This window comes from Pan paniscus, chromosome 1, assembly GCF_029289425.2.
Source record: "Pan paniscus chromosome 1, NHGRI_mPanPan1-v2.0_pri, whole genome shotgun sequence".
Classification (NCBI taxonomy): domain Eukaryota; kingdom Metazoa; phylum Chordata; class Mammalia; order Primates; family Hominidae; genus Pan; species Pan paniscus.
The window spans coordinates 58,962,714-58,977,880 of NC_073249.2; the positions used below are offsets into that span (position 1 = coordinate 58,962,714).

The following is a 15,167-nucleotide window of genomic DNA, read 5'->3' on the forward strand; positions in this document are numbered from 1 at the left end:
ACTTTGGAAAGAGAAAGGGCAAAAGTTATCAAAGCAGATGGTTAACTCTTAGGTGTAAAACCAATAAGCCCTTATTTTGGAAGAAGATCAATATTTGACACATTAGTGGGAGAGAGAATGTGCTTGAATCTTGATTATGTAGTGACAAAACCATCTTTGAAAATAAAAAAAAGATAAATATACAGTGCCAGGCAAAATATGTCACAAAAAGCTCAATAATTGTTTTCTGCCAGAAAACAGAAAAAGGAAAGACTAAATTAAGAACACAAATTCTACATGATATGGAGTTTACTGAGCCTAAAAAATACCTTGCAAGATTGCCTGTGAGTTAGATCTGCAGATACGGCATTTGATGAGAAAGTATCCTATAGATTACAGCTCAACCCTAATGCATGCCCAATATAAACAGATAATGAATTCACAATATTTCACAAATAACTTGCACATAAATAACTTATAATGTGGTTAAGAATCACAACAGATACTGGGCAAATCCAAAAATGCATGAAGAATAAAAATAAAGGGAAAATAATTAGACTAAGAAAAGGCAAAAGAAGAACATAAAAATAATGAATACATCACAGTGCAATACAGCGTTTTCCATAAAATTTAAAAAATACTCAAATGAAATCTGGCTTTTCTGATATACTGCTAATGTCAAAAGATCAAAGGACTCAGAAACAAAATGCTGTCAGGAACAGATAAACAGCAAACTGGCAAGGATTGGTGGGAAAATAGAAAAACAAAAAGAAAATGAGGTTTGCATCATAAGCAGTAAAAAAAAACATAGGCTGCTCAAAGTGTGGCAGGGTCATTGAGGACAGTCTCATAAAAATTGATCACAGTTACATTAAAGATAAAAAATAAAGAACGATTTTACTTTTTATGAACTACTCAAAGGAGAGGTCCAAACTATTTAGTGTTGCTCTTAGAAATGAAAATGGCCTCACACCTGTAATCTCAGCAATTTGAGAGGCCGAATAAACATCTAAACATGCACGTGATGAATTTACCTGAGCCTAGCAGTTCCCTAAGTTGTCCGTATAAGATGTACAGATATATAGTTATAGTAAAGACTATATCTATTTATAGTAATTTTAAGAGGAATAATATGTATACGTTTTCTAAATTGGTTGGCATGTGTAATTTTTGAATGAGCTATTGCAGCTAGAAAGAGAAAATCTATAATGGAGTCATTTGAGTGTGTGATAGCCACCTTCCTATATTAAAACTTCAAAATAATGAGTGATTTATGAAGATTCTAGAGGAACACCATCTGTAGATTTGAGATGTCACTTACGCTTTTTTGTCCATTAGATTTGTTGCCCTCTTTTGCACCTAAATACATCATTTTCCTTCTTTATCTCAACCTTCCATAAAAAATCATGATTTTTATCACCATTTGAAGCATTACACTATGGGAAATATCCTACAAAAATTATTTTAAGAAAACTACCAAATTTACTTAAAATTTTTATTGGAAAGAATAATGTAGCAATAGATATAAATGAAGTTTTGCTCAGCATAGAAAGGCTTAAGTAGAAATATTGTTTGATCAATTGAAGTTCACATGTATTTACACAAATTATAGCTAGGAAATTATTTTTCTCTTTCATTACTTTAAAACTTGCTTTATCCATATGAAAGCAATTAGTTTGATCAAGATATATAAGTAAAATCTGGCTCTGTTCATATTTTGTTTTTCTAAGGTAGCATATTTTTAAAATGCAAAATGTGTTGCTCATGGGCTAGACATACATAACTTTATCCTATCACGGATATTACTGTATTTGTTATCTTTTTTTGGTTTTGGTTTTATTTAATTATCCTTAGTAAGTGAATTCTGTAATTTCTATCATTATCTTAAATATTTTTGAAATTGTAAATATATGTGTGTAGGGGTATAATGCATGCGTTTTTACTTTCCCAATAAAGAGAAAATTAATAATTATAACAACTAAATTTGCTTTTCATTGTAATATTAGTTTCCACCGTCATTTGTAATATACCTCTGCAGGATTTGGAGAGAGCACTTTAAAATTTTATAAACTGAAGGTTTCTATTTAGTCTATTTAGTAGGTTCTCTGGAAGTAAAAATAAAAAAATTCTTACATTTGAGCTTGTGAGATTCCCAGCAAAATTTCATTAGCTGTTTGTAATTCTGGAATAAGAGACATGTAATTATTAATAACTTTCATGCAGACTTGTAACATTTGTGAATACAGCCAGAAATGAATAAAAATTATTTAGTTAAATAACCTGAAATACTTTTTAATAAAAACAACTCTTCACAAAAATTATAACTCAAAGTCAATATGTTATCTTGTCCCTATTTTCTTAAAAAAGTTATTCTTGAATATTCTACTATTTTATGTTTTATTTATTTTTATTGATATCTAATATTTGCACATATTTATGGGATACATGTGATATTTTGTTACATGCATAGACTGTGTAATGATCAAGTCAAGACATTTAGAGTATCCTTTCTCTAATGATTTAGACTATCTAAGAAATGATTTAGAGTATCATTTCTATACGGTGGGAACATTGCAAGTCCTCTTTTCTGGGTATTTTGAAAGATTTAGTTCATTACTGTTAACTGTAGTCGTCCCACTCTGCTGGTAAACCTTAGCACTTACTCCGTCTATTTAACTGTATGTGTTACCTATTAACCAATCTAAAAGGCATCTCCTATTATTTGGCTACTCCTATTATTTGGGGAATAGGCTTCATCCAGAGCAGACACAGCAGAATGCCTAGGAGTAGAACACACAGTCAGTATGTGGAGAGCTGGATGCTTCCCTCCTTTTTGTGAAGAGCCACTTTGCCTTTACATCATTCATTACCAGTGGAGTTTGAATCATTTGGTTAAGTTTCCCAAAGTTAACATGTGTTCATGCTTGACTGCTTGAGATTTAGAAGTAACAACCCCTAACCGAATTTGCAAACATATATCCTTAGCCTTGTCACTAAGGTTAATGATGACATGAGAATATGAAGTATCCAGTTTTAAGAAGATGGAAATTCAGGATATGTTTATTTTGTACTGACTTGTTCAGAAGTATATTTTACAGAAGGCTTTGTCTCACTTTTTATTATTTTAGGGAAAAACTATATGAATTGCTTTAGTTTGAACACACAATAATGTTTATTTATTAGGGTTTATTTTGAAAAGTTGAGTCAGGTTAAACAACAGCCAATAACTTTTAGAATGAGATAATAGAGATAGTTGTTTCTGATTAGAGAAAATTTCTTCATTATTCACATTTTAAGATTCTTTATTAATAACTGTCTTTGACTTAAATTTAACTAGAAACGTGATGTAATCTGCCAAAACTATATTAGTATCAACAGCATGAATTTTCATAAGCCAAATAGGAGGCTAGGGGACAGTGAATCAAGCTTCTTATAGAAAGCAATTTTGAATCTTTAATTAATACGTATAGTAAGCAATTATACACATTATACAAACATATGTGAGAGCATCATAGTAACATTTTTGCATGTGCAAGAATTCCAAAGGTTTTGTTTTCATAAACTTTAGCCAAACAAGTTAATTGAAGGTGAATTATAACAAATAAGGAAGAAAATTGCAAACAAAAAATATAGAAGAGAAACTCTAATCCATGAGTTCAAGGAAAATAAGTAACAGGAAAAGATATGCATTGCAGCAGGCATATAGAAAACATTCATTCTGAAATGAATAAAAAGCAACAATTAGAGTGCTTTGACAAAAAGGGAGGTTCTATGCACTAGATGATAAGCATATGGTAAAAGTGGATTAACCTTAGGTCGAGGAGAAAACTATTAGAACTCATGAAGGGAAAAATAATAAACTATGAAATAAAATATACCCCAAATATAAAGCAAAATATAATGTGGCATTAGATTGAGCAATTCTTTTTTTTGAGACAGGTTCTCACTCTGTTGTTCAAGGTGAAGTACAGTAGAGCAATCATGACTCATTATAGCTTCAACTTCCTGGGCTCAGTTGAATTTTCCACCTCAATCTCCTGAGTAGCTGGAACTACAAGCATGCGCCACCATGCCGAGCTAGGCTAATTTTTGTAATTTTTGTAGAAACGGGGTTTAGTCATGTTGCCCAGACTGGTCTTGAATTCCTGGGCTCAAGTAATCTACCTGCCTCAGCCTCCCAAAGTGCTGGGATTACAGGTGTGAGCCACCAGGCCCAGGTAGATTGGACAATTAATTATATACCAGTCAAGTTATTTCTGCCAGTATTGATATTAACATCACTGTCTTTTAAGATACATGGAGGTTTTACATGGTATACATAGAGAAGGAATTATAATATAAACACACAATCTGGATATTTATGAAGTAAGAATACTGTTGTTTGTTGCTTATAATATTTTTAGTTACACTGTTGTTGGAAAATACTGATGGTTGATTTTTAATTCTACAACTGGGCTTCAGAATTTTCTTTGGTATGGCTTCCATATTTCTTGAAAATTTCACTGCCTGCCATAACTATATCAGCTCATTATTCTAAAGAAATATTAGCTTTCTTTCTAGCCACTTTTGTTACTATCTTAGAGCTTTTGTGCCAGCTACTTGTTTAGTGTTTAATATTTTTCCTAGATTTGGCATGGCTTGCTTCTTCCTGCCAATCAAGCTTTAAGTTAAAGCATTCTTATACAGACTTTCTCTAACAACTAGATCTAAAGCAGAGATCCTTTTTTTTCCATTGTGGGGAATGTAAGTTTTGTGTGGATATAAGCTTTGTATGGATATTTTTCATATCTGCTGGGTAAATATCTGGGAGTTGAATCACTGACTGTTTATAAGTGTATCTTTAACTTAATAGGAAACTGCTGAACTATTTATTTCCCAGTTGATTGTAGCATTTTATATTCCCACCAACAATGAATGAGAGGTCCAGTTGATCCACACTTTTAACAACCCTAGTATTAACAAACTTTGTAATTTTAGCCATCTTAACAACTATGTGATGGTGTATTCTTATGGTTTAGTTTGTATTTCTCAAATGATTAACAATGTTGGGTATACTTCCACATGCTTATGCATCACACACACATACACACACACACACACACACACACCATATTTGGTGAAATGCTGCTCACATTTTTGCACATTTCTTTTTAATCAGGTTTATTATCTTACAAATGAGTTCAAAAATTAGTTATATATATAGGATACACAACCTTTTCCTGACACATGTTTTGCAAATATTTTCTTCCAGTCTGTTTCTGGTCTTTCCGTTTTTGTATAATTGACCTAAAAAAGAAATTTGTTCATTTTAGCATTTGTAGATGTCAAGCATCAATATTACTCTTTCATTGTTTGTACTTTTGTGTCGTATCTGAAGCATTTGCAAATATTTTCTCATATTTTCTTCATGAAGTTTTGGAGTTTTAGTTTTTTTATTTACATCTTTGATCCATTTTTAGTTATTTTTTTGTGAATGTTAAGAGGAAAAAAATTATGGTTTACTTTTTTTCCTACTGTTTTTCTACTACCATTTGTGCATATTTTTTGCAAAAATAAAGCAACTTCCTTTTCTGTTTAAACTAGTTTGAATGGATTCTACTGCCTTCAACTAGGAAGTCAGCCTAATAGATATGTTTTACTGTAAAGTGTAAAGAGATGAAGCAGGGGAGGAAGACAAAGCATCCAAGTCAGAAGCCTTTAATAAGATGGTTTAACTTCATCCTGAAGAAAGGGAGCCAATGAAGAATTTTAGGACAGGAAGATACATGGTTATATTTATACTTTAAAATATACTCTAGCTTCAGTGAGCAGGAACAATACATATGGCTTGCTGCTATCTCATTTATAGTACTAACCATTTATTTGTCCCATAAACACAACAAAGAAATATAAAAGCATTCAAAGAGCAGTTGAAGAACTGATGGTTATAAATGTATCCTCTTATTCTGAGCATTAATCATTGTCTTGTTACTATGCTAAATACTCAGTAACTTAGCTCATGTGCTCAAGTCCTATGTCTTCTAGGTGGTAGAGCTGAAGAGGATAAATGAAGATTGCTTTACTAGAGAAAGTAACAGTTAACCACTTATGTGTTCGTTATTGGTAAAATTTTACTTTAATAAAGAATGAACTGCTAAATATAGGCCTTATACTATATATGCATGTGAGTAAGTAAACACTCACAGCAAACATTTGGTATTTGTATAAGCATACTATTTGGAATCAGAGCCAGAGAGTAAACAATAATATTGCTAAATGCAGACAACATCATTCCAAATTTCCATAGTGGATAATTACAAACCTATCTCTGATGTTAATCAATGTTTTGACAAAAATAATAAGAGTAAGAGAGAGGGAAAGAAAGAGAGAAATAATGAAAGAACAAAAATAAAAAGTAGGAGGATGAAGAGTTTTCCTTAACTCTAATGGGAAAACCAAGTTAAAAAAAATGTAACTTAAGACATATTCCCAATTTACTTTCTGAGAATCATTTGCATACTTGCAAAAGAGGACTAATTATTTAATTTTAGTTAGATAGATAAGTAGATGGAATATGGTACTGTTCAAATATAAAATCACTAATTGTTGTAGAACATTCTGAAGATGTTTTACACAGTATAAGTTGATTATCATGAATTAGGATGTGTGCTCATCAAGCAAGGATAAGAGTTAAAATATTATTTGATCTATCAAAAGTTTTAGGGAAAGCTTTGAAGACTTATTACATAAATTATCATTTTATCATATGCTAATCACACTAAGTTTGATTCTATATTTTCTTTTACAATGTATGTTTTTTAATTATATCAAGTGAATTCAACAGATTTAACAGAAAGGTCAACTTGGTAGATTTTGAGTTTTCAATAGCTCACTGTTATTTAAAAAAGAAAGAATATAGTTTTAAAAATTCATACTTGTAAGGATTTGAAATGGCATATTAATTAAAGAATATATCTGAAAAGAAAATAAGTGTAAATTATACCATATTAAATTTTTTTTTGTTATTTTGTTCAGAATGATATGTAACCCTAAAACATCACTTTATTACTTATCTTACTTCTTGTTCATTTTCCTTTTTTCATTACTTTTCCTCAGAATAGTTTTTATAGGGGTTTCATTTTTACTCCTTGGTTGATTTCACATATTTCTTATATATATATCTTCATTCATTAATCCATCTAGTTTTTAACGGTTACTCAGTGTCACCTTGATCAGCCAACCCTATTCATAACAAGATTTGTTGACAAGTGCTGGATTTTCTGCAAGAGCTTCTTTAATTTTGGTTGCTTCTCCTGATAGAAGAGAACAAAGTTCAGTAGCAGCTTTCACCCTTTCCAATGTCCAAAATCCATTTTATTTGTTTAATTTCGTCTCAATTTCAGGCAGACTGTAATAAACATCTCCCAAAGTTTCCTGTGTAAACCTTCCAACTCCAACTGTTCCAATACCATTTTCAGTTGTTACCTATTCACATTGGTCTGCAAATTTATATACTGAGAGCTGAGCCAGGCCATGTACATAGTCCAGAAATCACTTACCTCAGCCTCCAGGGCCACAGTGGGCAGGACGGGGCCAAAGTGGGCAGGACAGTCCCACAGGGTTCCCGCTACTACCAGTGTCTGGTTCGCCTGGGTGCCAAGGGTAGTTGTTCAGTGCCTGGGCAGCCCCAGGTCAGGAGGGCCCCAGGCTGGAGTGAACCAGATCATGGTTCTTGTCCATTATCTAATTATAATATGATCTGTCAGTTTTGAGCAGGAATGGAATTTAATGGGACTTTGAGATTTAGAAAAATATTAGAAGAACTGAGAAATCAAAGTTCAGAAAGTTCACCATTACTATCTCAACCAAGAGTTTAGAAGCATGTTGTTACCAACAACACCCTGAGAAACTGCTACATTTCTTCATTAAAAAACAAAACAAAACAAAACAAAAAAACAACAACTTTTATTTTACGTTCAGGGGTAAATGTGTAGGTTTGTCATATAAATAAATTGTGTGTCACAGGGGTTTGGTGTACAGATAGTTTTGTCACCCAAGTAATAAACATAGTATTCGATAGGTAGTATTTTGATTCTCCCCTTCCTCCCAACCCCGACCTTCAAGTAGGCCTTGGTGTCTGTTTTTCCCTTCATTGTGTCCATATGCATTCAAAGTTTAGCTGCCATTTACAAATAAAAACATTTGGTATTTGATTTTCTGATCCGGTTTTAGTTTGCTTAGAATAATGGCCTCCAGCTTCATCCATGTTGCTGCAAAAGATAAGATCTCATTATTTTTTATGGCTGCATAGTCTTCTATGATATATATGTACCACATTTTCTTTATTCAGTCTATCGTTGACAGCCATTTAGGCTGTTCCCATATCTTTGCTATTGTGAACAGTGTTGCAATGAACATACATATCCATGTATCTTTATGGTATACTGATTTATTTTTCTTTGGGTTTATACCCAATAATCAGATTGCTGGGTTGAGTATTTCTGCATTTGGGTTCTTTGAGAAATCACTAAACTGCTTTCCACAAAGGCTGAACTAATTTACATTTCCACCAGCTGTGTAGAAGTGGTCTCTTTTCTCCACAACCTTGCCAGCATTTATTTTTTGACCTTTTAATAATAGCCATTCTGACTGGTGTAAGATGGTATCTCATTGTGGTTTTGCTTTTATGTCTCTAATTATCAGTGATGTTGAGCATTTTTTTTTTGTTTACTTGTTAGGCGTGTCTATGTCTTCTTTTGAAAAATCTCTGTCTATGTCCTTTGCCCACTTTTTAATGGGGTTGTTTGTTTTTTGCTTGTTAAGTTCCTTATAGAGTCTAGATATTAGAACTTTGTCATCTGCATAGCTTGCAAATGTTCTTTCCCATTCCGTAGGTTCTATGAAGAAGCTTTCTAAATGTTCAGGGAGAAATTAGGCAATGACAACATGGGTGTATCTCCACAGCTCGCCAGGAAGCTTGTGTCTGATCACAACTACCTCTGAAAAATAATGGCTTATTCATTTTTTTCTACCTTCCGAATCCTGCATTAGTGCCTTTCACTGGCAAACTCTGACCTGAACCATGTTGGGAAGGATATGGATATGTAGTTCATGCCCTCGTCTTGCTGATGAAGAAGAGATCTTAAAAAGGTGTGGGTAAAAGAATGTGGTATTGGTTGAAAATGGAAGATTTAAATATTAACTTATATTTCTGCTTCTAATTAATGGATAATTGAACTAAGTTAACCTGCCTAGAAAAATAATTAAGTAATACTATAAGTAAATATTAAAAACATTATTAACAGAATATTTCAATGGTTAATAATGGTAGTAAAATAGATTATTAAACTATTTTAAACATTTTAATACACAAATGAAATTATCTTAAATTAAAATTTGTCATCTGATAATATTCAAATTATAATAAAAAGCCATTTGTCCTACTTTCTTACACTTATCTCCATTTATATCCTAAACTTAAGTGCTGCCAGTACCAGAATTGCCCTGTTCATATGTTTGCTCATGTTAGTCCTCTGTGTAGATTAGCCTTACAGCTTAATCTCTGAATTTCAAAGTTCTACATTTTATTGTTCTTGACTGTCCTGAGGATGGTGAGAATCTTGTTCACTTGCTGATTCTGTGGCTCTTGAGAGGCCTTCTGGGAATTTCGAAGAGCAAATTCAAATTCTAGACTTTTCAATTGAGTCTATATAAATAAGTCTTTATCCTTGGTGCACAACCCCCAGTTAGTATTTATTGAATATTTATTACATCGTAGCCATTCTTAGTGGAACTAATAATTCTTGCCACCTGAATATATCAGCTCGAAGACAACAAGTCAGGGGTTAAATCTAAAACAGTTTTGGTGCATGGCCCTAGACTAGAAGACTACATGATTGCAATAAGGAATGGAGATCTGTTCACTGTTTTATAATTTTCCATTTCATAGACTTGAAGTCCCATTTGCTCATAGGTAGATTTTATTTATTGGTTTCTTCTGAATTGGATGTGGTGGGAAATATTTTTCCCAGGGAATTTCCGCTTGGCAGTCCAAAAGATCTTAAGATCTTGAAAGGAAGTGAGGTGAGTTGGTAGAAAAAAGCAGCAGGCCCATTTTTATCCCATCCTCTAATTTAGCCTTGTCAGGAAAACAAGAAAAAGAAACAACTGATATTTTATTTTCTAACTGACTCCAGCGTGTATTTCTCAGTTGGTTAAATACTTGGATTTGAAAATAATGCTATTAATTAGCACTCACAAACCTAGCATAACATTCTGTCTTCAGTTACATTTATAATTATGGGAATTATATGTTTTTTCCTATAGTTACAATGCTTTATGCTGTCTTATTTGCATTTATCTCCAATAACAACTAACATACTGTCCTGTAATTTGTGCATGTAGTATATACAATAAAATATATAATACTATACATACACATCATATATAGTATAATAATGTGTTATATATGTTCCATATATAACGCATTACTATGTCGTATATGTAATATACTATATGATATGTAATAAATTATATATGTAACATAATATTATAATACATTACATATGTAAAATATATAATAATGTATTATATATGTTTCATGTTAAACATAAAAACATATTTACATATTTATATTCTATATTCTTTCAGCATATGAGAATGTTCTTAATACATTATATATATGAGTATACATATATTAGCATATATATGAGAATATTCTTTCAGCAGGTATGTATGGGAATTTTCTAACTACGGCTTACATAATTGGACAGAAAACCACATTGTGTTTTGCTTATGCAAAGACTAAAATCTTCCAAGAGACCTATGTATTTGGTTGAAAAATTTGATAACTCACTTGAGAAGCATAGTTACTTATCAGTAAGCATGGTTGCTGAGCTGCTTTTAAAGGATTTTAAGTTCAACTAACAGAATTTCAGTTTTGCTGAATAGAATATGCGTGGTATATTTGCTTAGGACAATACAGAAAGGTGAAGAAATTTGTCTTAAAAGGGAAGGGGAAAAGAGAGGTGACATGACTATAAGCCAGTGATGAAATAATTTTATTTTATTTTCCTGAATGTTATAGGACATAAAGCTCCAAGATGTATAATGTAAATCTTATGAATTATTAATTAAGCTTGAAATTATTTTTTGTTCTTTAGTGATAATTGGGGCAAGTGCTAAGGGTAGTCTCAAGGTGGCTGAACTTAGGCTGAACAGGATGCCCACTTAGATCCATTTACTCTCGGTCTAGTCTGTGTGACAGGTTTATTGAGCACTCAGAACTTGTTGGGGTGCCTATGTGAATGACATTTATTTCTCTTCAATAGCTTCCAACAAATATCTGCTTAATTTCTTTTTAAACCCATTAATACTATTTGAAGTTTATCTCATTAAAACAGACAATTTGCAATGAAAATTGACATAAGGGTCTAAACTATAGAGTATGCAATTTCTAGATCAATCATCCCAATTTAAAACCTCCACTACCTATGCAATCAAACCTTACCTCTCTCTCTGCTTCCAGTACCTGGAGGCTTAGAGGCTTCCATGCCTATTTTCACTCCTCCTCTTCCTTCACTCTTCTTCCTGTATCTACTCTAGAGTTAAGAGTGGGGAATGAAAAAATTGGAGAATATATTAATTTCCTAAAGTTGCCTTAACAAAGCAACTTTGTTAAGCAGTGTACCACAAGCAGTGTAGCTTAAAACAACTGAAATTTGATACGGGAGCATGGCAGGGAAGTGCTGGGTAGAGAAGAGCGGGGTCCCTGGCGGGGCTCCACCCTCGGGCTTGTGCCCAAGAAACGAAGTGAGGAGAAGCACTCCTCTTTTCATGCCCAAATGTTGCACTTTCAAAGATCACTCTGGCCCACCACGCCCCTCATCCTGTGCCCATAAAAACTCTGAAACCCTAGTGGGCAGACACAAGCAACTGGATGTCTAGAGGAGCAGAAGAGCAAAAGAGCTCACTGATAGACACCAGCAGACGCTGGCAGGCCATCAGATGGCGGGACGACATGGAATTCTGTTGCAGGCAGTCAGGGGAGAGCTGGCCACTGGGAGGCCCGACTCCAGGGGAAGACCATCTTTCCACTCCATTCCCATGCTGGCCTCCTCATCCATCTCACTGAGAGCTACTTCCATCACTCAGTAAAACCTTGTACCCATCCTCCAAGCTCACATATGATCTGATTTTTTCCGGCACACTAGGGCAAGAACCCAAGATACAGAAAGGCCTTTGTCCTTGCAGTAAGGCAGAGGGTATAATTGAGCTGATTAACACAAGCTGCCTGCAGATGGCAAAACTGAGAGCGCACACTGTAACACAGGCCTACTGGGGCTTCAGGAGCTGTAAACAGTCAACCCTAAACACTACCATGGGGCCTGAGCCCCCAAACACTCCCTAGACCTGCCAGTCTGCATGCTCCCCCCAGGGGTTTGAGCAGTGGGCCACCTAAGAGGGGAGCCACACCTCTGTCACATGCCCTGCAAGGGGGTGAGGGAACTCCTCCCGTCTCAAATTCACTCTTGCAAACTATTGTGGAAGTTTGATGTCTGAGGCAAAGGGGTTGGTGGAATTGGTTCCTTCTGAGGGCTGTGAAAGAGGATCTGTTCCTTGCCTCGCTTCTAGTTTTGGGTGACAACCAGCATTCATTGTTATTTTCTTAACTTTTAGAGGCACCAATTCACTCTCTGGTTACACCATCATGTGGTATTCTCCCGGGGGTCTCAGTGTCTCCTTATAAGTACATTAGTTATGTTGGATTAAAGACTCATCCTCCTCCCATATGGTCTCACTTTAACTAATTACACCTACAGTGACCGCATTTACAAATAAAGTCACACACATCCAGAAGTACCGGGTATTAGAACTGCAACATATATTTTCCTGAATACACAATTTAACCCATACCAAAGAAATATACAAACAATGATTTTCTCAATTGATGATGCTTTAGTGCTCTCTTGGCTTTCTGGTAAAAAATATATATGATTCTGTGGGGCAGAATGCAGTCTCCTTTCTGTGGCCTGATTCCTTGACATGAAAAATTCAGGAACTGACCAATTTCCTACTCAGCACCTGTCTCTGTGGTCTATGCAAGCCTTTTCCTGTTGGAGTTTCCCATTGAGAGACTGACCTCTGAAATTCTGGTAGGGAACCATAAAGTTAATTATATTTAGCTAATTTTCCACTTAAACTATAGGAAACACACCTATCACCTGACCAAAGCAGGAAACTATCAGCTGATTTGTTGTTTTGTCTTCTTTCTGCCTTGTCATATTTTTTAGAATTTTTTTCCACTTGCTCAAATTCCTAGAGAAGACTGATCAGCAAATCCATTGAATAATAATAATACATTGAAAGTGAATGGCCTGGCTTTCCATCAGTCACATTATCTTCAAAAATATTTGTTTTGGAGCCCACCTCTTTGACTGGGCAGTGGGGAATGCTTTATAAGATTTTAAGAGTCTTTTGATGGCATATTACAAACATCAACACTCAATAGATGAAAGACAGGATTTTTATTGTTACTTACAGCTCTGAATGAGAGAAGGCTTCCAGGCAGGGCCATACAAGGATTGCAACCTAGGGACAGAGTAACAACAAGTTGGAGCTGTTGGGGAAGCTCATGCATGGACATCAGCTAGGTTTTCTGGGCTCCCTATGAACTGGCTAATTTGATAATTTAATAATTTAACTTGCCTGGAACCTGGCCTTGGGGCAAATAGGGCAAGGGCATAGTAGCCTGGAGTTGAGAGCCCAGTAAGGGGAGAGGCTGTTGTAGAATGGGAACAAACTGACCTCAATACTGGGTCAAAACAGCACAATTAAAAAAAAAAACAAAACTTTATATTACAGGGAAAAACCTCACTGTTAACCAGTAAGGAACGATAAAGGCATAATCTCTTACTAAGGTCACTGTACCACTATTTCTTCTATGTCTTCTGTAATTCCTAAGTCTTCTGCTTCTCTGGGATATTTGAGCATATCATATCCCCTCTGAGGTGTATATCTGGTGGCTCTTGGCTGTCTCCAGTAATATTTTGGTGATACTCCACTCCCATTTTATTCAGCTTCGGTGCTTTAGGAAAGAGCTTTCCATCTTTTTGTGACAATAATTAAAATGTTCCATTTGTTTTTTTTGTAATGACATTTAGTATGCTCTATTTCTTCAGTAAAATAAAGTTATATCAATTAAACCAATATTCTCTGTCAGAACAGGAAATACATACTAATGTCCTGCACACAAAGATACATTTACTTCTCTTTAATTTATCTCCTTCAACCACAAGTATTCAAACTCTATTACTCTTCCAGTAGATTGAAAAGCATTTCTGGCACACCCATTACTAAATAAATGGTATGTTTCATTATCTTTGCATGATCACAATTTAAAGCTCCTCTCAGGAGATTTTTTAAATGATTCTAAAATTAGAGGAGGGGTATCTCTAAGAATCGGTGAGCATTCTCCAGGAGAAAAAATAAAATACTTAGAAAGGGGTTCCTATTCAATCCTTTGCTCTTATTATTTACCACTACTAGTTATCTTAAGAGTTCATTTTGCTTGAGAATACACAGGAAATGAATAAATGGTAATTTTTCTTCCTTAACATTAGGACAACAGAGAATAAAAACTAGTATATTCCTTAAATACTAGTTATTTGATTACTCAAAAAATAAATAAATAAAAAGGTATAAGAGAAAGAAAACAGAAATCCCTAGACAGGCAAATTTGTGAAACTCAACAAAATTAATTCCTCTCTTGCAGCTTCGCAATGTGAATTAACGTATCAAAGGATATGAGGAATTTTGCAGCAAATTAGCTAGACAATATTGATTAATTCACATTTTATTTAAAAACATTGATCCCGGAAGTTGTTTTCAGCATATAACACTTCAGTGATCCTAGGATATAGTTTTTTAATGTTTAATATCTTTAGAATTGGGAAGCATAGAAATTTGTTAAAATCTTGTTCTCATCTTTGTTCAGGTTGCAATGCAGATATTTTCATCATTGCTTCTATATGTTTAAAATTTTTCATGGCTTTTCATGTTGCTGTCACTTCAGTTTGGTTGTGAATTATTGTCACCACATTTGTTAACTTTAATTGCCACTTAAAATGTTTCAGTTGCTTTCTAAATATCCATGGAAACCATCTAGTTAGATCAAGAGGTCCCTCGTAAGGACCTGTGGAATAACTATC

At 34.1% G+C, this 15,167-nt stretch overlaps 1 long non-coding RNA gene across 1 annotated transcript in view; it reads right to left on the bottom strand.

Annotated features, from left to right (window-relative positions):
• Positions 1-3,412: 3,412 nt before the first annotated feature.
• LOC130541351 (uncharacterized) overlaps positions 3,413-15,167 on the bottom strand; it is a 168,502-nt gene continuing 156,747 nt past the window's right edge. The window contains exons 3-5 of the long non-coding RNA XR_008955392.2: positions 13,499-13,548; positions 11,468-11,558; positions 3,413-5,265 (exon numbers count right to left, since the gene is read on the bottom strand). This is a non-coding gene — a long non-coding RNA (uncharacterized LOC130541351). The remainder of the gene's footprint in view (positions 5,266-11,467; positions 11,559-13,498; positions 13,549-15,167) is intronic.